Below are 13457 nucleotides of genomic sequence, written 5' to 3' on the forward strand. Positions count from 1 at the left end.
AGCACCAGCATCTCCCCCCATTAATACAATGCATAAAATGTGTCTGGCCATTCTGCACTCTTAAGATTTCTCCTGTTAGTCGGCCAGTTGATTTGTATGCCTTTAGGTGTCACCTACCAGATCCTTACGGCATCTTTGGAGCTCAAAGCAAAGCCTCCTGTTAATTAAAAAACAGCTCACATTTCAGCTTAAGCTGTGCTTCGATCTCTGTGTCATTTAAAAAGTGAACGCCATGCTCCAGAATCGCTAAAAACAGATTGTGAGAATACACCAGGGCCAGTAACTGTCTGCACTGTGTGCCTTTGTTTTTGAGATTCCCAGATATTACATTAAATACAGCACTGCACATGATCTCTGTGCATTGCTCTAGAGATTCACAGCTCTGTGGGAAACTGCTGCATATTAACTGTTACAGTACAGCCCTTAAAATATTGAATCCAGGGATATGCCAGAAATGCAAAGAATTAAAAAAAAAAATTCTAATATCAAGCAAGTCTTGGAATGAAATGCATGTTTAGATCCTCTTTGTCCTGACAATACAGGGCACAGTTTTGCAGAATTTTAACATTTACATTCGACTTGCTTCATGGATGTTTATGGTGCCAGTTGAGGATGTGAGCTTAGAAAGGGTAAGTCAGCAGTAAGCTGGTTGATTTTGTTCTGCTGCAGTGCTCAGGTCTCGGAGGGAGATCAAGCTTCATGCATTCCGAACACAGACCGCTCGTCTCTCTGTCTGCCACTGCTTTGCACTTCAGTAGCGGCGGCACAGTCTTTTGTATTCGTCTGAGCTCTGATTTTATTGGTGTCAACCCTATTAATTTTTGCTTTCTACTTCAGGCCGATTGGTTGCCGGTCTGGATCCATTATCACTTTTTTTTTGTTTTTTTTTTTCCTGCATATCCACCACAACACACCCCTCACCCCCACCATGGGTGGCAAAATAATTAGCATACAGACAAGAGGTGAACTTCACTGTGAGCAGTGATAGGAAAAGAAGACGCAGGTGAAAAGTTTATTTGAAGACTGAAATTAAAGCTGGTAGGTTTGTTCATTTTTGTCTATATTTATGTTTTTATAAGAGGCTTCAGCCTTTAATTTGTTTTCTGTTTAATGGATTTTTCTGGTAGGTCTTTTAGGGGAAATGCTTCTAAGATGGAAGTCTGAGGAATGTGAGCGAGAGAAAGAAAGCGATGAGAGAGAAGAGAAAGAGAGAGAGAGAGAGACAGGCAGACAGAGGGAGAGAGAGAGGAGCAAGAGAGAGAGAGAAAGGAACAGTGGAGAGAGAGAGAGAGAGAGAGAGAGAGAGAGACTCACAGAGAGAGAGAGAGAGAGATTGGTACCAGACTTAAGTCTTAGCAGTCCCTGGCATAACTGAAGGTGTAGAACGGAGGATGCTAGCATAGATTCCAGCAATATAATATTTTGCTTTTATATCCTTGGCATAGTACATCCTCAAGGTAAATATAATTTTCCTTTTTTAACTTCATTGTGCAACATACACTGCATTTTCAGAACAGGGATATAAGTAACATGTTCAAATGCAATCTAATTTCCAACTAATTATTCAGATGAAGTTTTTTGCCAACTAATTGAACAGAAGTTCACCATCTGGTAGGGAACTATTTTGTTGACTCCTGCAACTGTTATTGTTACTGCTCTTATTTAAAGAGGTAAGTTTGCAAATGAGCTTCTCTTTCATTGCAGCACTACTGATAAAAGTATTTCCTGGCTTTTAGTATTGGTTGCTATATATCTTAGAGTAACAGGCAGTTTCTTCATTTGTCAAATCTTTCCAGTTTAGTTGCAGGGAAACTTCTAGCATGCTGTATGTCCATGAGTTTTTAAAGCAGCACTGAAGCAATTTCACAGCTTTTAATAGCCTTTGTTTGGCGCATATTAACTTCATTGTCTTATGATGAAAGCTTGGGAGGGGGCTGAAGCGGGGTGTGTGAATGGCATTGTTTAAGAAAAGAAAGTATACCAACAGTTTTATTAGTCGAGTAGTGGACAACTAATGGTAACTAGTTTGCATGATTGCTGTTACCACCTAATGTCACTTCCCACGCATGCATAATTCAGCACTGAACTGATTACCTGTCTTCCACATGAAAAAGTGATATACTTTCTCTAATTCATGATTATAACACTTTTAAATAAAGAAAGAATGCTATTATTGCAGTTTAGCATTCCATTCTGCATTGGAAAACCATTAACAATAAAACTTGGCAAACATTCCTCTCCTCATGGTCATTAGTTTTGGAGTGATTACAAACTAAGCAGAATGATTGATATTCCTGCAGGTAACACAGCTATTTAGCCAGTTGTGCGTGATGCATTTGGACTTTTTTTTTACGGAATTACACATTTGTATAGCTATGCCATTTACTTGTTGAGCTTTTTATCAGCAAAAACAGGATGCTTTTAACATTACTTCAAATAGTTCAAAGTGGCATATGTAGTGAGTTTATACAGGGTGAGGACTGAGTTTTGAATTATTCATCACATTTACATTTGATTCATTTATGATCACTTCATTTGTGCTTTTTTTACTGTACAGTGTGTTACGTTATAATGGATTCCTTGCTTTATGCAGTATCTACAGTAAATGTTTAAACTGAATTTCTCTCGAGACAAGTATCAGTGATTGTATCTAATTTTTCCTTACCTGTTTTACAAGTTATGCATAGGTCAGGCAGAATCTCACAAAAGCGTAATCTGATAAAGCCTTTTTTGCAATGTTTCCTTAATGTGTGCCTTAATTTGTACATTTATCAAATCCATTCATACTTTTTTGGGAATACAATATTTTCTTCTCTGTGTAATCATTTTAAGACAAGGAATGAAAGTGACAGTCACAAAGGAGAATTTATTGTGTGAAGTTTGCGTTATGTTTCAGCCATGCTGGCTGGCTGGCTGGCTGGCTGGATTTGATGAGTTTCAGCCAGTATGTCTACTTCTTTGACATAGCAACTCAACAGCAAAGCACATTTTTGTTGTGGACTTAAAAATTGAGGACAGTACTATTTTAATTTGATTAGACAGAATTGAAAAGAATTAGTAGGATGAATGAAAGATGAATCTTGGAGGATTAATACTGTTTTTGCTTATTTTTGGTACCATGCAGAATGTCACAGTGACAGCTGTGGGCTGCTGTGTTCCCAGCACTGTAGGGAAATGCATTATTCACCGGTGCTGCAGACACAAGTGAGATGTCTTCAGTATCTCTTTGCTGAAATAATCCTTGTTTCATAAAGAGAGATGCCTGAACAAGATTAAAATAATTTATAGCCAAAACAACAGACAACAGTTAAATATGGATGAAAAAGTGATATATTAAAAGTATGGTAATTGTGGACTCTGCTGCTATTGTTTTAAGTGGCATCTAGATAAATGTACAGAACCATTATGACATGAAATTATGGTCTACATTCATAAAGGCCACATTTTGCATGTCTTTCCTTATCTAACATTAACTTTTACATACAAACATGATTACTATATATTAAGATCCATAGCAGATGGAGTCATGTACATTTAGGCTAGGAAAACTGCAAAGCAGTCTGCTTCATTATTGTCAGTTTTCATCTTTATAGCACCTTTAGGAGTTCACACCTAAACTGTCCTGCTGCATGAAGTAATAATACAATGCCATGTCCTGTCCAAAGAAAAAGGTCAATAAACTGAGATAGAGAGTAAGGTAAAACTGTAAATAATTATAGATAACTAATTATTAAAAACATCTTATGGTAATAAAGAACTTAAATTATAAGATGTTCTATCTGGAGTTGAAAGATGACTTAAACAATAACAAGGTGATTTTAATTGCTGTACAGAAAAGCTCAATCTTAAACTTGAAAGCTGAAATCAGAACAGCCTCACAGACAGAGAAAAAGGAGATCATCTCAGACAGATGAATGAACCTTTCAAAGAGTAATGCATGAACACTTCTGAAATGAAAGATACTTCAAAGCATTGCAGCTATCAGGTGTATTTATGTGTAGACAATATTTTGCTAAATGTGTTCTGAGAACCTCATTCATGAGTGGCAGAGTCTTATCAATTATCCTGAAGTAGCCTGGGAGCCAGTGCAATGGAGCCAGTCTGGGAACTCTGTAGGTATGTCAGAACTGTAGCAGCAGTTGTATTGTCACTGGAAAAGGAAACTGATCTCGGCAAGTGACTAATGACTTCTACTTCTAAGAAACAGTATTTTTAGATGACAGGAAATAACTTTTGACAACACATAGGATGTTTGCTACATACTGAGGGATGAGTTCTACGCTGGTCTCAAAATGAAAAAAGCAAAAGTGCTCAGCTTTTGCAAAAGATCAGTGAAGAAGCTGTTTTGTGGATCTTCCTTTGAAACTAATTGGTTATATCTAGGCCCTGGAAGGATATAGCTTTTCATTGCCAAAGTCCATCATATAGTGTAGAATCTACAAGAAGCAAAAAAACAATCAGAGAATCCACCTAAATAATGTAGATAACCAGTCAGTCATTGTCCAACCTGCTATATCCTAACACAGGGTCATGGGGCTCTGCTGGAGCCAATCCTAGCCAACACAGGGCGCAAGGCAGGAACAAACTCCAGGCAGGGCACCAGCCCACCACCATAATTTACGTCCAACGCTTCTTTATCAAAAGCATTGGCAGATATATTCTTATAATTTGTTTAAAAGCTAACTAGAAAAATGAGCAAGAAAACATAATGTTACGCTTAACATAAACTTATACGCAGTGCTCTTAAAAAATCTTTTCCTGCATAATCAAGTGCTGTTAAGATAGACCCTGGAACCCTCAATTGGATGAATTTAACTTTTTTGGGGAAAAAAAAAACACATCCCAAATGGAAGCATTGGTCACCTAGTTCCATGTCCAGTTTTCACATGAATTCATTCACATTGATCAAAAACCAATTGCATTATTCAAGAAGGCATATTTAACATGTTGAGCCACTCTGCTTCTGAGGTCATGAATTGAGAAAGGCAAAAATGAATGAATTATTCCATTTGCTGACTGATAAAGTGGTTCCAGGTGACAAGTTCGACTTCAGCTACTTCATTCATGCCTCCCTTCTCAAATCTGAAATTAAATAACAAACTGGTAATTATTTACACTAGGTATGTTATGACTATTAATGTGAATTCAAATGAGAATCGGCTTACAGCTGTAAGTAGCTGCAATTGGTCCTGGTTATTTTATATTTCATGTACTTAGAACATGATGTGGTCATTTCTTTTTTTGGTGCAGTAGTTTAATAAGTACTGTAGAGTGAAATTCCATCCATTCATTAATTTTCCAAAGCCACAGTTTTCAGTATATCATCATCATATGAGCTGGAGCCAATCCTGGTAGCATAGGATGCAAGGAACAGTGGGCAACTACTTTATTACAGGCTGTAGTCACGTACACGCCTGCAGTCGATCAGACCAGACCAATGCAAAGATGCCAATTAATGTTAACACCCAGATAAAAACCATACAGTCACTGCCGAAAATATAATTATCACCAGAGAGGCAGCAGCACTAACCACTGTACCACTGTGCGGTGGTTATTATAATAATAGTGCTATCATTATCTTCACATTACATTGCCATTACAACGTCCAGTTCTATTTAAGGCACCTCATTAATGTATTCATCTTCTACCCAGGTGTCTTGATTAGGATTGGAAACCTGATGATAAGATGAGAAGAGGAGATGGACATAGATTGTCTAAAATGCCTGCAATTTCTGTTTATCATCAAGCTGCCAATTACTCTTTGAGACGGCTAAGTAATCAAAATTAATTTGTCTTAAGACTCCCTATACAAGCTTAACAGACTCAATGTTCGCATACGAAAGGATTTTGGAAGACTATGAATTAGGAAATACTTGGTTAAGTTAAAAATTCCAGATTTTCATTTACATTTATTTGCTTAGCAGACTCTTTTATACCAAATGACCAATGAAACAGGTCATTATAATCAAGTCTGGGAACTGTGTGGGAATAAATGTTGCAGGACAAGGGTACAGAGTTGATAGCCACAAGTGAAGAGCTCAGAGGACAATACAAGCTAGTTACGATTCTTAGATTACAAAACCTAACAGCTTATAACAATTAAACAGGTCTTCAAATGCTTCTTAAGCACATTGAGGGAGTGAGAGTTTCAAATGGAGGTTCCATGCAGAAGAGGCAACACCAAATGTCATTCATCAGTAGATGACCTGAGTGGTAGAGAATGAGCACATGACCTCGGAGGTGTCTCCATATATATAAATACTGATCCATTGACTATTTATAGGCAAGCATCAATGATTTTAACTTAATACATGCTGCTTCAGGAAGCCAATATGGTGATCTGAAAAGGGTAGTGACATATGTATGCTACGACTGGTTGAACATCACATGTGCCACCTCATTTTGAATCACCTGCAGAGGCTTGGTGGCACATTCTAGTACTCCTGCCAGCAGAGAGTTGTAGTAATCTAGATGTGACAAGACCAAAGCCTAGATTAGGAGCTGTGCTGTAAATTATGTCTGATAAGGTCGGATCTTGTGGATATTGTACAGTGTGAATCTGTAAGACCAAAAGACCGATGTCAGTAAAAGAGAGCTGGTTATTGAGCAGTCCCCCAAAGGTTGCAAACAGACTTGGCAGGTATTAGTGATAATGACCCGAGCCAAACAGAGGTGGGTGCTGAATAGATGGATGGGCTGAGATAACAAACTGTCTTTGCTAGGCTGAACTGGAGAAGGAGCTCCTTCATCCAGGTTACAATGTTGTAGAGAAATGCAGAGATCCTAACTGATACCACGTGGTCCTTTGGAGTGAACAACAGGTACAGTTGTTTATCATCAGCATAGTGCTGATAGCAGAAACCATGGGACTGGCTGATAGAGCCTATTGAGGAGGTGTATAAAGAGAAGAGGAGAGGGCCCAGTATCGATCCTTGGGGCACATCTGTTTTTGCCAGGTGCACCCTTGACATCTCTTTTCACCAGGACACACAGTAGGATTTCCCCAAGAGGTAGGACTCAAACCACTTGAGGATCCCAGTGATACCAAGGTCAGAGAGGGTGGCAGTGAGGAGCTGGTGGTTGACTGTATCAAAGGCAGAGAAGAGATCTAGCAGAAAGAGGACAGATGACACATTGGGATAAACTCTGATCTTAAAAGTATGTGGCGCACACAGATTCACTATGAATAATAATGACAGTGGATTGACAGTGAATCTCCATCTCTTAGTTGTAGAATCAGGGGGTTTTGCAAACTGCAGCCAAATGTACCCTACATTATGAATGTGCTACTATAGTCAGTAGATACAAATTGTTCCCCAATAGTCCAAATGTGAGATTCTCCATGTTTAGGACCTGAGGATCCTCCCTGCAATATTCTGATTATTCCTGACAGAAAATTACCCAGGGCTTCCACCTTAGGTGCTGCTATTGTCTGCTAAAAGCTAAAGGCTTATATTCTGCTTGGAGCAGCAAGCTACTCAATGTTTTCACCAAGCTCTTTGCCAAAGGCTGTTGTCAGCAGATTTTCCAGAGTGTCTGATGTTGGTTAATCACAGCCTCCTTTATACTAAATGCTAGGAGTTTGTGGGAGGATTGAGAGCAGACAAATATGAGGAAGTCCCTGAGGTTGATTGTAAAAGAGTTAAAAAGAATTTGACAGATTAGATGTGGAGCAAGCACACTGAGCACTTTAAAAAGAGGTAGTCTATCACCCCATATGGGTAAGATACCTAAACTAATACTCTTGTTGTCTTTGCCTTGTGTATCTTTTTTTTGTCTATTCATTTGTGTAAGTTTTGAGCTGCACATATTATGAACAAACAACAGTGCCAATGGTAACTCAATCCATACCTTCAAGGTTGTCATAGAATATGCTCCAGCATCAGGAATAGAATGTCTCTGTTGAAAGTTGGAGAAACTGGTCAGATATGAATCAGTGTTTACAAACCAGAAAAAAAAGGGGTCCATGCTGTGTATATTTAGGAAAATCGAAGGAAGTAATGATATTTTACTGCCGTTTTCTAATATCTTTATCAGCACATCTCTCTTGGAAGCCTTGAATGTAATACTGTAAGAACAATCCCTACTCGTCCTAAGTCATTCATGACCACACTGCCCATCTAATAAAGGAATGTCGATGGAACACAAAAGAGCTAATCTATGCATTTTGCAGAAGTCGTCTTGTATTATATGTTCATTTTGGTGTTAGTATTCTCTGCAGTAGCCATTCTTCCAGTCTCTTGTCAGTTGACATGGACACCTACCCCTGCTGTATTTCTTTTGTTTTGCCCTGATTGGTTGTTTTCTTTTAACATTCAAGCAGAGTCGCGTCTACTACAGTGCTATCATATATTTTATGGAAAGCTCGGGATGTGGATAATTGCTATCTAAGTGAAGTATTCAATAAAAAGAAATAATGGCAATACTTTTGGGACCAAGCATGTTATGAGCAACACATTCAGTAGGACATTTATACTTAGGAATTATCAGTCATATGACATTAATGATACAGAGAGGGTGCTTTGTTTCCATTCATGAATTCTTTTTATGCATGAAGGCTATGAGGATCATCTTCTATATCTAAAAATACTGGACGTTAAAAAATAAAGATGTTCGAAGGTAAACTGTCCAGCTGCTTATGGCACCGTGTCTTTATATTTACCTTTGTTTGTAGACCTTCTTGTCTACCCAGCAGGAACAGACTTTCTATTTTAAGATTTTAAGATCATTTCAGACATCCTAGAAGTCTACTTTCTGTGTTTTCTTATTTCCACCTTTATACAACAGCCTTTTGTTCTACAGTAAAGCACACTTTCTGTTTTCCAGTATAACTACTGAAATTAAAGGATTAGATGCATCTTATAATCACAGTTGTTTGGTTGCCTCATTTATTTGGGCAGCTGACATTTACAAGTCCATGTGGTCGGTTTGCTGTACCATCGATTAACTGATTAGTCAAATAACAGAAAACAGCATGAGGTTGTGCCTGTTATCTAAAACGTATGTTTGTTGCTTGCTTTCCTATCAAAGTGTAGAATCCTGTTCTAGCTAAAAGTATTATCTATTCCCAGACTTTACAAGTATCCAATTAAAAATCAATTTAAACTTTTGAACAGCACTGTAATAGAAATCCAGCGAGCGTATAGCCAGGTGATTAATGCACACTCTTACCTTATGGCATAACAAGACCTGAAGAGCATTAATCATGAAGAAATGTACACCTGTGCTTTTATTGTGGCAATCAAATAATGTCAAAAATAAAAATTTGTATGAAGTGTATGAGAGCCTGTTCAAATATGATAAAGCATGGATGAATGGCACTGCTTCGTCATGCCTACAGAGGAAGTGAAACCTGCTTTAAGGAGATACAAAGCAGGTACTCCTCGGAGAATTTAACATCACTCTTATTTCGATGGTAAAATGACTCTGTGTTTTATACCTCAAATTATATGGTGCAGTGGACATAAGCCTAATGAAGAGAAAAGTTATACAGTACTTCAGCTGTATAGCACACTTGGAAAGCCAAGCCACACATTTTCAGAAGGAGCCAACATCACTGAAAAAGAACCACTAGATGCATCCCGGATTAAGCCGTTTAAGGAACAAGGAAAGATTGAAGCAGTTGCCTCTTATGCATCTTAAGAAAGCTGATATTAAGAGATATCTTGATCAGTGTTTAAAATTATAAAAAGAGTTAATAAGACAATCACGTCTAATTTTAAAATCCGTTAGGAAAACTGGGGCCCAGATGGAAGCTAATTAAAAGCAAATTTAAGACAAATGTCCGCAAGTAGTTCTTCACTTAGAGGACTTCAGAAACATGGAAGAAATGACTAAGTAATGTAGTTGAGAGCAGCACCTTGGGGACCTCCAAAATGTCCCCTTGATGATATTTGGGACTTGTTAGGAGTCTAGAAAGTGAGGAGTACAAGTGGGCTATATAACTATTTCTCATCAAAACATTTCTTAACATTTTTATGATACTGACCAGCATATATTCACAACTGCATTGGCCACCAGTGATGTATGTATTTTGAGTTAAGTCTTGTCTGACATTACATATTTCTCATTATAATATTTCTCTACTTAATATTACATGAAACGCTTTCCTAAGTCTATTTTATGTCAGGCCAAACCCGCCAAAATGCCACTTTATTGAGTTTTCACATGGTAGCATTTATGTTTTTCTTCCCCAAAGTATATTTTTATCTTATGGTTATAATGCACAGATCAGCGTTTAAAAAGCTTGATATAGACTGCATTCTAAATATGATGCTGATTTACCACAAATTCAAACTTGAAGTTGCCTTATGTCCAGATTGAATACAAGAGAATCCATTAGGCCTGGTTCCCCAGAGGTTTTCTCTACAAGAACACAGCCAGGATTAGTTCTCTTGTCTCAGCTAATTGCATTCACTCTGTTGAATCAGGATTATATTAAGTGCACTAGCCTAGAACGTTGTCTGACTCCTTCCACCTACTGTCAAAACGCTGAACAAAGCTTTGGTCCAAAGAAATGAGGCTTGACAATAAACTAACAACCAATTTTAAAGAAAATGCTTTCTTTAATTCTTCACACTCCTGCATCTGCCCAGATACAGTGTGTAGTTTGGGATGTTAAATGTGTTATTTTGCAAAGCTGCCTGCATTGTTTGTTTTTGCAAGAAGTTGTTTTAATTTTTTTGCTTAAGGCGTTTGCTAATTATGATCTGATGGATGGGCAGTTGACTGTATAAAAGAATATAACTGATATAAAAGAATGGGGAAAAAATCCGTCTCTCTTAGTTAAGTTTTTGTAACATATTATACACAGTGACTGTAAGAATATATTCATCCCCTTGAAAGTGTTCACATGTTATTGTTATACAACATTGAATCACATTGGATTTATTTCGGCTTTGTTGTCATTGATCAACAGGAAATTCTGCAACATGGTCTAAATTAGTTACAAATGTCAAACACTGATTAATCACATACTGTAAGTGTTCACCCCCATTCAAGTCCATGTTTAGTATTTAGTAGATGCACCACTGAGTTTGTCTGGACTGGTCTTTAGCAGCTTAGCACATCTGGATACTGCCATTTTCCCACATTATTCTTTGCAGAATTGTTCAAGCTCTGTCAGATTACATGAAGATCATAAATGAACAATCACAAATTCTCAATTGGATTGAGATCTGGACTCTGACATGGCCACTCCGGGACATTAACGTTGTTGTTTTAAGCCATTCTTGTGGAGCTTGAACTGTAGCTGAAAAACAAATCTCCTCCCAAGGTGCAGGTTTCTTTTGGACTACATCAGGTTTTCCTACAGGATTTCCTGTTTTATTTATTTATTTATTTTTGCTGCTTTCATTTTACCCTCCACCCTCAGCCTTCCGGGACCTTCTGAAGAGGAGTATTGCCACAATATGATTTGGTCATCAACACGCTTTATGGTGGGGCTAGTGTGTTTTTGATAATATGCAATGCCTGGCTTTCACCAATCATGGTATTTAGTGTGGGGGCCACAAAGCTCAATTTTGGTCTTCACAAATCATAGAACCTTCTTCCAGAGTTTCCCATGTCAAACTCTGGCCGAGGTGTCATGTGTTATTTGTTAACAGTGGCTCTCTCTTTACCACTCTTCCTTAAAGCTGAGACTGGTGAAGCATGGGAGAAACAGTTGTTGCCTACACAGTCTCTCCAATCTCAGCCACTGTGGTGTGTACATCCTTCAGAATTATCATAGGTCTGTTGCTGGCCTCCCTCACTAGTCCTCGTCGTGACTGATCACTCCATTTTTGTGGCCGGCCTGCTCTAGGCAGATTTACAGCTGTGCCGTACTCTTTCCATTTCTCAATGATTGATGTAACTGGACTCAAAGGGATTTTCAGTGACATGGAGATTTTCTTGTTTCCATCCCCTTTTCAATTACTTTTTCACCAAGTTGCTTGTAGTGTTCTTTTCTCTTCATGGCGTATGTTAGTCATACTGACCCACCACAAATTAATGATGAAGTTCCAGATGATGAAGGTGATCTCCATCTAATTGTGGAGCTTCTAAAACCAATTGGCACCAGTGAAGATTTTAGTGTGTCATATCAAGGGTAGTGAAATTTTATGTGATCACTTATTTTGTATTTTATATTTGTAATTAATTTAAACCACTTTGCAGAAACCAGTTGTCACTTTGACATTAAATACAACTTTTCTGTTGATCAGTATCAACAAAGCTCAGTTAAATCTCTGTGATTCAGTGTTGTATTACAATAAAATATGGAAACTTCCAAGCATTTGAATATTTTTTATAAGCACTTCATTACCTGCTTGGGCATGCAGGGTTTCTATAGTGTTTACCATTTTGTAACAGAAACAGTGGATTCAAAAATCAGTTAGCCTGACATTGCACTTTTCTAAAATAAAATAGCAGGTCAACTCATATTCATCAGCGGATTTATGTCAATTTTTTTTTTCTTTATCGTATTTAAAATGTATTGTTTGTATGTATGCATGTGTAGATACATGATTTGTACTTAATGCTGTACAATGGCGCGGAGTGAAGCAGTGATGTGTAGTAATAGTAGTGATCTTTAAATGCTCTTACCTTCACATTTTTCTTTATATACTTTGGATTGAAATATGTTAAATATGGTTAATGGAGGGCCATAGAACATGTGATCTATACAACATCTTCTTTATTTAGTTACTTGTTTTGCTGTCCATAATGATTTAAAAGTTGTTTGTTACAAAAAACAAATCTCAAAATGGCCTAAACACATTAAATAATGTTGTATCACAGTGCCAGCGTTTGGCCTTTGAACCTTTGCTGAGCTTTCTTTAGTATGCAGGTTATGCTCTTTTTGTGTATTTTTGCTTTTATTAATTTCAAGTTTCTCAAATTTTCTCCCAATTCATACACGCACTACTTGGCTGGTTTGTAATTGTGAATTACTCATTTCTGTGGTGGTGCCAGTGCTTGTGCTTGTTGATGACCTGGCACTCCAGCTAAGAGGTTCAGTTGTCTTTATCAGACCTATCAGGAGAGGTCTGCATTGCAATGGAAGCTGAGGTGATGTAGTGAAGTTCTGCAAAATGAGTGAATGAGAGAAAGGATTTGATTGGTTTAATTGCTATCTTTCCATAACTTGTGCATCAACCTGAATTTATATGCATAAAATTATATCTGTAATGATTGTCAGTGGGAACTTTGTTGTGCATTTGATTAATGTGCACGTCATTGTTTGATACTTTACTTGTCAAACCTCTGACTGCTTTCATTCTTCATCATCACTTACTCTTCTACAAACTTTTATCAGGCTTACTGTATGTTGATGTCTTCATTTGTTTCATGTTGGTCAACCCTTCGACACACGGATGAATGAACGTGTCATCGTTCTCATGACATTTTTACTTACCATGCTATATGTGTGTTTTAGTAACATGACATTCATGAAAAGGGATTTTCAAAAATGGGTT

General features: G+C 37.6%; 1 protein-coding gene across 14 annotated transcripts in view; it reads left to right on the forward strand.

The window, feature by feature from the left end:
- Positions 1–434: 434 nt before the first annotated feature.
- LOC114648100 (myelin transcription factor 1-like protein) overlaps positions 435–13457 on the forward strand; it is a 647050-nt gene continuing 634027 nt past the window's right edge. For 3 of the 14 annotated variants that reach the window (XM_051925520.1, XM_051925522.1, XM_051925526.1), the window contains exon 1: positions 1309–1457. The gene's annotated coding sequence lies outside the window, so the exon portion shown is untranslated. Of the gene's footprint in view, positions 630–903; positions 1039–1307; positions 1458–1581; positions 1671–13457 lie in introns of those variants that run through there. The other 11 variants (XM_051925513.1, XM_051925521.1, XM_051925517.1 and 8 more) reach the window with 6 other exon arrangements.

This window comes from Erpetoichthys calabaricus, chromosome 3 (genome assembly GCF_900747795.2).
Source record: "Erpetoichthys calabaricus chromosome 3, fErpCal1.3, whole genome shotgun sequence".
In the NCBI taxonomy this organism is placed as follows: domain Eukaryota; kingdom Metazoa; phylum Chordata; class Cladistia; order Polypteriformes; family Polypteridae; genus Erpetoichthys; species Erpetoichthys calabaricus.